Source organism: Hylobates moloch, unplaced genomic scaffold (assembly GCF_009828535.3).
Source record: "Hylobates moloch isolate HMO894 unplaced genomic scaffold, HMol_V3 SCAFFOLD_21, whole genome shotgun sequence".
Classification (NCBI taxonomy): domain Eukaryota; kingdom Metazoa; phylum Chordata; class Mammalia; order Primates; family Hylobatidae; genus Hylobates; species Hylobates moloch.
Genome location: NW_026652296.1, coordinates 47,635,103 through 47,645,449, shown reverse-complemented (window position 1 = coordinate 47,645,449; position 10,347 = coordinate 47,635,103).

Genomic DNA, 10,347 nt, shown 5'->3' with positions numbered 1-10,347 from the left:
CAGAGTGAACAGGCAACCTACAGAATGGGAGAAAATTTTTGCAACCTACTCATCTGACAAAGGGCTAATATCCAGAATCTACAATGAACTCAAACAAATTGACAAGAAAAAAACAAACAACCCCAGCAAAAAGTGGGCAAAGGACATGAACAGATACTTCTCAAAAGAAGACATTTATGCAGCCAAAAAACACATGAAAAAAATGCTCATCATCACTGGCCATCAGAGAAATGCAAATCAAAACCACAGTGAGATACCATCTCACACCAGTTAGAATAGCCATCATTCAAAAGTCAGGAAACAACAGGTGCTGGAGAGGATGTGGAGAAATAGGAACACTTTTACACTGTTGGTGGGACTGTAAACTAGTTCAACCATTGTGGAAGTCAGTGTGGCAATTCCTCAGGGATCTAGAACTAGAAATACCATTTGACCCAGCCATCCCATTACTGGGTATATCCCCAAAGGAGTATAAATCATGCTGCTATAAAGACACATGCACACGTATGTTTATTGCGGCACTATTCACAATAGCAAAGAATTGGAACCAACCCAAATGTCCAACAACAATAGACTGGATTAAGAAAATGTGGCACATATACACCATGGAATACTATGCAGCCATAAAAAACGATGAGTTCATATCCTTTGTAGGGACATGGATGAAACTGGAAAACATCATTCTCAGTAAACTGTCGCAAGGACAAAAAACCAAACACTGCATGTTCTCTCTCATAGGTGGGAATTGAACAATGAGAACTCATGGGCACATGAAGGGGAACATCACACTCCGGGGACTGTTGTGGGGTGGGGGGAGGGGGGAGGGACAGCATTAGGAGATATACCTAATGCTAAATGACGAGTTAATGGGTGCAGGAAATCAACATGGCACATGGATACATATGTAACAAACCTGCACATTGTGCACATGTACCCTAAAACCTAAAGTATAATAATAAAAAAAAAGAAAAAAAAAGAGAGAAAAAAATAGTTGTATTTTCATTTAGTTCAAAATATTTAAAAATTTCTCTTGAGGATTCCTCTTTGACCTAAAAGTGTGTTGTTAAATCTTCAAGTGTTGTTTTATTTTCCTGCGTTTTTTTTCTTTTTTCCTTTTCTTTCTTTTTTTTCTTTTTTTCTTTTTTTTTTTTTTTAGAGAGAGTGTTTTTTTTTTTTTTCCGGGTTGGGTTCAGTGGCATGATCTCAGCTCACTGCAACTTCTGCCTCCCAGGTTCAAGAGATTCTCCTGCCTCAGCCTCCCGAGTAGCTGAGACTACAGGTGCATGCCACCACGCCCGACTAATTTTTGTATTTTTAGTAGAGATGGTGTTTCACCATGTTGGCCAGGCTGGTCTCAAACTCCTGACCTCAAGTGATCCACTCCCCTCGGCCTCCCAAAGTGCTAGGATTACAGGCGTAAGCTGCCACGCTTGAACTTTCCTGTTTTTTCAAGTGTTTTTTATATTTTTATGTTTCTGTGTTTTCCTTTAATTTCTGTTTTAATTCCATTGTGGTTTGAGAATAAACATTGCATAATTTATTTTTTTTTACATTTTTTAATGTAAGTTTTATGGCCCAGAATGTGGTTTATCTTGGTGAATACTCCATTTTAACCTGTAAAAGAATATGTAATCTACAATTGTTGGATAAATTAACCTATTGAAGTCAACTATATCCAGTACATTGATGGTGCTGTTCAGTTCAACTATGTCCTTATTGATTTTCTGCCTGTTGAATCTGTTTATTTATGATGGAGGGGTGTTGAAGCCTCCAACTGTAATAGTGGATTCATCTGTTTCCTTGCTGTTCTATCAGTTTTTGCCTCACATATTTTGATGCTCTGTTATTAGGTTTATACACATTAAGGACTGGTTTGTCTTCTTGGCGTATTCACCTTTTATCACTGTGTAATACCCCTCTTTATCTTTGATAACTTTTCTTGCTCTGAAATCTGCTCTGTCTGAAATTAATATAGTTATTCCCACTTTTTTTTTTTTTTTTTTTTAGACGGAGTCTCGCTCTGTTACCAGGCTGGAGTGCAGTGGCACAGTCTTGGCTCACTGCAACCCCCGCCTCCCGGGTTCAAGCAATTTTCCTGCCTCAGCCTCCCAAGTAGCTGGGACTACAGGTGTGCAGCCACCATGCCCAGCCAATTTTTGTAATTTTAGTAGAGCAAGGTTTCACCATGTTGGCTTCCATCTCTTGACCTCATGATCCACCCACCTCAGCCTCCTAAAGTGCTGGGATTACAGGCGTGAGCCACTGCATCTGGCCTACTCCCACTTTTATGATTAATGTTAGCATAGCATATCTTTTTCCATCTCTTTACTTTTAATCTATATGTGTCTTTATATTCTAAATGGGTTTCTGGTGGATAACGTATTACAGGTGTTCCTCAACTTATGATGGGGTTATGTCTTGATAAACCCAGAATAGTTTATTGTAAGTCAAAAATGCATTTAATACACCCAACAACCTACAAAATCTCATAGCTTAGCCTGCCTTAAAAATTAGCCTACAGTTGAGCAAAATAATCTAATACAAAGCCTATTTTATAATAATGTGTTGAATATCTCATGTAATTTATTGAAAACTGTACTGAAAGCAAAAGATAGAGTGGTTATACAGGAATTTGAAGTACAGTTTCTACTGAATGCATATCATTTTCACATCATCGTAAAGTCAAAAAATTGTCAGTTGAACCATCATAAGTTGGGGACTATCTGTAGTTGTGTCTTGTTTTTTGATCCACAATGGTCTTTTTTTTTTTTTTTTTGAGATGCAGTCTCACTCTGTTGTCCAGGCTTGGGTGCAATGGCATGATCTCAGATCACTGCAACCTCTGCCTCCCAGGTTCAAGTGATTCTCCTGCCTCAGCCTCCCAAGTAGCTGGGATTACAGACGTGCACCACCATGCCTGGGTAATGTTTTTGTATTTTAAGTAGAGATGGGGGTTTCACTATGTTGGCCAGGCTGGCCTTGAACTCCTGACCTCAGGTGATCTGCCTGCCTTGGCCTCCCAAAGTGCTGGGAACATAGGCGTGAGCCACCGCGCCCAGCCTAAACAGCTTATTTTAATATTTCTTGCAAGGCAGAGCTTGTAGCAACAAGTTCCCTCAAATTTTGTTTTTCTAAGACACTCTATTTCTCCTTCAGTTTTGAAGGATAATTTCAGAGTACAGAATTCTAGGTTGGTGTTTCTTTTCTCAGCAGTTTAAATGTTTTATTCTACTCTTCTGGTTTGTATGGTTTCTTAGAAGTCAGATGTAATTCTTGTCTTTGCTGCTTTGTAGGTAAAATATGTTTTTTCCTCTGGCATCTTTCAAGATTTTTCCTGTATATTTGACTTTCTAAAGTTTGAATATGATATTCCTCGGTATAGGGGTTTTCTTGGTTGTTGTTTTCTTTTTCTTTCTTTTTTTGGGGGGGAGAATGGGAGGGGCTTTATCCTGCTAGGTATTCTCTGAGATCCCTCGATCTGTAGTTTGGTGTCTGACATAAGTTTAGGAAAATTCTCAGTGATTATTGCTTCAAATATTGTATCTTTTCCTTTTTCTTTTTTCTTCTTCTGGTATTCCCATTACATGTATGTTGCATCATTTGTAGTAGCCCCACAGTTCTCAGATATTCTGTTCTGTGTTTGTTTGTTTGTTTGTTTTCCAGTCTTTTTTTATGTTTGCTTTTTAGTTTTGGAGGTTTCTACTGAGATATTCTCAATGTTACAGATTATTATCTCAGCCACGTCGTCTACTAATGAGCTCATCAAAGGTATTCTTCATTTCTGTCTTAGTGCTTTCGATATCTAGAAGTTCTTTTCAAGAGTTTGGGGTTTCGCTCTTGTTGCCCAAGCTGGAGTGCAATAGAACGATCTCTCAGCTCACTGCAACCTCTGTCTCCCGGGTTCAAGTGATTCTCCTGCCTCAGCATCCTGAGTAGCTAGGATTACAGGCATGTGCTACCACACCCAGTTAATTTTTTATATTTTTAGTAGAAATGGGGTTTCACCATGTTAGCCAGGCTGGTCTCGAACTCCTGACCTCAGATGATCCACCCGCCTCAGCCTCCCAAAGTGCTGGGATTACAGGCGTGAGCCACCTCGCACAGTCTAGAAGTTCTTTTTTATTCTTTCTTAGAATTTTCATCTTTCTGCTTACATTATCCATCTGTTCTTGTATGTTGTCTACTTCTTCCATTAGAGCCCTTAGCATATTCATCATAGTGTTTTAACAATTCCCAGTCTGATAATTCTAAAATTCTGCCATATCAGATTCTGGTTCTGATATTCAGTCTCTTCAAACTGTGTTTTTGTTTTTTAGTTTGTCTTGTAATTTTTTGTTGAAAGGTAAATATGATGCACTGGTTAAGAGGAACCGCAATAAATGGACCTTTGCTAATGTGATGAGTTGTTGGGGGAGGGGAAGCTCTATATCCTTTGATTAGGTCTCAGTCTTGTGGTGAGCCTGTGCCCCAGACTGTGAACTTCGACAGTGCTTCTCAGGACCCCTCCACCCTTAGGTGGGACAGGATGGCTGGAGCTGGCCGAAGCTGGGTATTTCCCCTGTCTCAGGTAGATTAGGCTCTGATGAAGCCCCAGAAGGTTGACCTCTAATAAAATCATTTCTCTTGAGAGCAGGCCTGTTTAGAAAGAACAGAATTCTCTGGTGTATTTTAAAATGGTTTCTATTCTCCTCCACCTGCCAGAAGCACAAGGGGTTTTTTCTCTAAGATTCACTGTGAGGACCTCGTAGAGACTCAGGAGGTAAAAGTCACAAAATCATGGGTCCCCCGCCCCCTCACAAAACTGTGAGTCCGCCACCCTGTTAAACTCCGGGGGACCCTGGAATCTCAGAGTTGTCCACACTGAGCCTCCAGCAATTCATCAATCAGTTCAGATTTTCCCATCCTAGTACTGGTGCCAGCTAAGTTTTCTGCCCCTGTAAGTTGTGATTCTCCATATCTCTCTATCTCTTCAGTTCTGGGAGCAGCTGTTTGCCCTGTGACCTCACTTTTCTGATATATCTATGAAGAGTTGTTGATTTTTCATTATGTTCAGCTTTTTACTTCCTGTTGGGACAGAGTGGTGACTTCTAAGATCCTAACATGTCATACCTGAAAGCAGAAGTTCCTGCCTATGTTTTGCTGAGAGGCATTGGAAAGTTATTTGGCAAAAAATTCTATTATAAACAGTGAAGAATCAGAAACAATAATCCAATCAGCCCCAGACCCTCCAGAGTATAAAAGAAGGACCAATGGGTGGAACTAGGATGGAAATCAGCACTGGCTCACAGGAGAATGATAAAATGATAACAATTTTTTGTGGTTATACCAAACTCTGGATGGGACCTGAAGTTGGAGTTGGAGGATCTACAAAGCCTCAAGGGAAGGAAGACTTTTAATGCTTATTGTCTGCTGTCTCTCTCCTTCCTTCTTTCCTTCCTTCTTTCCTTCTTTCCTCCCTTCCTTCCTTCCTTTCTTCCTTTCTTCCTTCCTTCTCCTCCTCTTCCTCCTCCTCCTCCTTCTTCTTTCTTTTTTCTTTTCTTTTCTTTCTTTTCCCAACATCTTATTCCTTAGAATCATACGAAATGAAACTCTACAGACGGGATCAAAGAAGGCTGAAGATGACAAAGAGAAAAGGAAGATAACAAAAGGAATAGAAGAGGAAATTTTAGGGAATTTGTTGTTAGAAGGTAGAAAAAGGTAATTAGAAATGATCCTATGGAAGATAGGATGCCTCGATTCTGATTAAGAAATTCAAGGTTTTATGGACAGAACTTTAACTCTTCTCCCCCAGTGTCCTGAGAGTGACATCCCCTCCACCCCAGGCAATGCCTCTTTCTGGGGTGGGAAATTCTCCAAACAAGTTTCCAAATTAAGAGTTTTGATTGAGCTCGCTTCCCAGAATTTTGTCCTGGCCTCTTTTTCCAATTACAGAATATGAATCAGCTAATGATTCTGAAAAATAAAACTTTGGATACTTCTTTGTATTTGGAGAAAGAAATAAATATACTGTGCAGTGCTCTTCTGCTACATTCCAGAATAATCTTCATATTAACTCAATGGGGAAGCAATTGGATTTCCTCTGAGAGGAGAACAAATCTCCCACATTGCAAAAAAACAAACAAACAAACAAACAAAAAACAGTCAATAAATTCCAGGAACAGGAGCTACTACAAATGTTCCCATTTTTTGAGGAGAATTTGTTCTGACCTCACTTCTAAGGGACTTGGTGTATGTGTCTTGAGCTTATTTTCCATTTGCTAATTAAAAGTACCTTGTCAGCAGTATTTATTACTATTATTATTGGTGAATGAATCATCCTCTTTTTCCACCAAATCTACTTTCCAGACTCACCCATTCTAAATGCTGGCTTACAACTCACCCATGGCTGCCAAAACAACCCACTCAGATGAGTCTCCTCAGCATTTCTCTGCCAAATCCTTTTCCTCTCTAATCTGAGACTAGAAGTCTTATTTGAACAATTGCCTGCTCTTAAAAATTTTTCTGGATTGACATATGTCTTACTCTCATACCAAAACATTTTTTGCATTCTTCCAAGCCAAGTTAGATCTCCTTAATAAGGCATGAAAAATATAGATTTGCCTTCAGCTTAGTGTCTTCCAGGGCAGACCTGTGAATTCTGAGTCTTGCTAATGAATGGATTGCCAGAGAAATCTTAGAGACCCACATTCTCTCTGTATTTGTAAGATACCATAGCAGTGGAAATTCTAATCAATGCATTAACAAAGGGCCGCTCTAACCCTGTACTTTATTTTTCAGTTGAATTTCCAACTCTCAAAAAAATCACAAAAATAGTACCAAGATGCTCGTACATCCTTCACCAAGCTCCCCCAAAGTTAACAACTTACGTAGCTAGTTAATCAGTTACCAAAATCAGAAAATTAACATTAATTGATTCATTACTATTACCTAAGTGATAAACTTTATTCCAATTTCGCTAGTTGTCCTGCTAATCTCCCTATTCTGGTCCCAAAGTCGTTGAGGATCACACGTTGCATTCAGTTTTTATGCCTCTTCAGACTGCTTTAATTTAGGGCTGTTACTCAATCCTTCATTTTTCATGACCTTAGCACTTCTAAAAGTCAGTTATTTCGGGCCAGTTATTTTGTAGACTATCTTTCAGTTTGAGATACCTCTTCTTAGAAAATGACCTCTCACACACATCTGACCAGATTTCTGGAAGGGTATTGAGGTTCTACACTTGTAAGCAAATGTATGCTCAGGGGAAAAATAGTGAAATTATGCCAAATAAATACTTAATTCTTCTACAGTTTAGGAACGTACTGAAAAATGAGGCCTCATGCAACTGATCTTTTGAGGCCTATATGAGTCTGAAATGTAGTCTGAAATGTATATGAGTTTGAAATGCCTTTTCAAAGCAATCAAGTAGTGTGCAATCAATTACAAAAAAAAAAAAACCCAGAAAAATGAACTCAAATGGCTTAAGCCACAAAGAAGATTTATTGGCATACATAACTGAGAAATCTGGCGGTAAGTTGAACTTCAGGCAAATGTTGACCCAGGTCCCCCTGAGTCTTTCAACCTTAACTTTACCTGCCACACTGTTGGCTTCACCTCAGGGATGGCTCTCTATATGGTCACAAGGTGGTTATCAATAAAACTGGGGCACCACGCCCTCTCATCCACATCCAGAACATCATAACCCAGTCACTAGGGCCCCCAGATGAAATGCACTAATTGCCTTAAACCACCTGCTATCCTGAGCCAAGAATACAACCACTGTCACCCAAATCACATATGGGGTGCTGCTAGGAAGAGAAAAGGAGAAATGGATGCTATATTGATATGGTTTGACTGTGTCCCCACTCAAATCTCATCTTGAATTCCCACATGTTGTGAGAGGGACCCGGTGGGAGGTAATTAAATCATGGGGGTGGGTCTTTCCCATGTTGTTCTCATGATAGTGAATAAGTCTCATGAGATCTAATGGGTTTTTTTTTTGTTTTTTTGTGTTTTTTTTTGAGATGGAGTCTCACTCTGTGAGACTGGAGTGCAGTAGTTCGATCTCGGCTCACTGCAAGCTCTGCCTCCTGGGTTCACATCATTCTCCTGCCTTAGCCTCCCGAGTAGCTGGGACTACAGGCACCCGCCACCACGCCCAGCTAATTTTTTGTATTTTTAGTAGAGACGGGCTTTCACCGTGTTAGCCAGGATGGTCTCGATCTCCTGACCTCATGATCCGCCTGCCTCAGCCTCCCAAAGTGCTGGGATTACAGGTGTGAGCCACTGTGCCCGGCCGACATCTAATGGTTTTAAAAAAGGGAGTTTCCCTGCACAAGCTCTCTCCTCCTGTCTGCTGCCATGTGAGACACGTCTTTCACCTTCCACCATGATTGTGAGGCCTCCCCAGCCATGTGGAACTATAAGTCCATTAAACCTTTCTCTTTTGTAAATTGCCCAGTCTCAAGTATGTCTTTATCAGCAGCATGAAAATGGACTAATACATAGGTAGACAATTAACTATGTCTCCACGGGCTGGAATCCTTAGTGGTAGAATTGCAGACAAGTGTACATATGGGGCAGGAGATTCTGTGCCCATGTGTTCTAATGGATGCTCAATGCTAAGATGGACTCAGCAGGAAGGTCAGAAAGAACACAGTCTGGAAGAAATTAGGCATGAAAACTGGGAGAAGGTGGTCTGTATTGCTTTAGTATAACACTGTCTTTGGTGGGCATTTAGACCTATGCACTCACAAGTGTGTTCTGTGCAACATGGAATAATGATAGGCACCATTTGAAATATGGGTCTTCAAGCAGACAAGTTTGAGAAATGTTACCTCCCATCAAACATACCTGTGCCTCAGGCCACATCTCCTCAGCCCATAGTTTTACTCCAGCCGTTGCTGTGGCAACCAGCCATGGGCAGGTACCTCATCTCAGCCACACCATGTTCCTCTTGTTTTCTGCCTCAGGGCTTCTTTGTCACTGCAGGCTGGGATGCCTTCAGGAGTCTGTTGAGTGCTTCTAATGCATGCACAATCCTGGGCATGTGAAAGAGGTAACATCTAAGGGGAAAGCTTTGATAAATGTGGGATAGAGCCAATGAACAATTTCTCAGCTGGGTGTGGTGGCTCACGCTTGTAACCCCAGCACTTTGGGAGGCCAATGCAGGCAAATCACCTGAGGTCAGGAGTTTGAGACCAGCCTGACCAACATGGCAGAACCCCATCTCTACTAAAAATACAAAACATTAGCCAGGTGTGGTGGCGGGCACCTGTAATCCCAGCTACTCAGGAGGCTGAGGCAGGAGAATTGCTTGAACCTGGGAGGTGGAGGTTACAGTGAGCCGAGACCGCACCACTGCACTCCAGCCTGGGCGACAAGAGCAAAACTCCATCTCGGAAAAAAAAAAAGAAAAAGAAAAGAAAGAGAGAGAGAGAGAAAGACAGAAGGAAGGAAAGAAGGAAGGAAGGAAGGAAGGAAGGAAGGAAGGAAGGAAGGAAGGAAGGAGAAAGGAAGAAAGAGAGAAAGGAAGAAAGAAAGAGAGGAAGGAAGGAAGGAAGGAAGGAAGGAAGGAAGGAAGGAAGGAAGGAAGGAAGGAAGGAAGAGAAAGAAAATTTCTCTCAGGTAGAACTTCTGAGGTGCATCCTACACAGCTCCTCCATGGAGCGCTATCCATGTAGAGCCCTACAGTGGTTATTGACTCAATAGCACACCCTTGGATTGGCTTTTTTTTTTTCTTTCTCTTTTCTGCTCTTCCTGCTCCTCAGGAACACTTTAAAAACAAAACATCCAGGCACAGTGGCTCATGCCTGTAATTCCAGCACTTTGGGAGGCCGAGGTGGGCAGATCACCTGAGGTCAGGAGTTGGAGACCAGGCTGGTCCAACTTGGTGAAGCCCTGTCTCTACTAAAAATACAAAAATTAGCTGGGTGTGGTGTCACACGCCTGTAATCCCAGCTACTAGGGAGGCTGAGGCAGGATAATTGCTCGAACCTGGGAGGTGGAGATTGCAGTGAGCCAAGACTGTGCCACTGGACTCCAGCCTAGGCGACAGAATAAGACTCCGTCTTTAAATAAATAAATAAATAAATACGGAGCCAGGCATGGTGGCTCACACCTGTAATCCTAGCACTTTGAGAGATCAAGGCACATGGATCACTTGAGTCCAGGAATTTGAGACCAGCCTGGGCAACATGGTGAAACCCTGTCTCTACCAAAATACAAAAATTAGCCCGGTGTGGTGGTGCACGCCTATAGTCCTAGCTATTTGTGAGGCTGAGGTGGAAGGATCACTTGAGCCCAGGAGGCAGAGATTGCAGCAAAATGAGATCTTGCTGCTGCACTCCAGCCTGGGTGACAATCAGA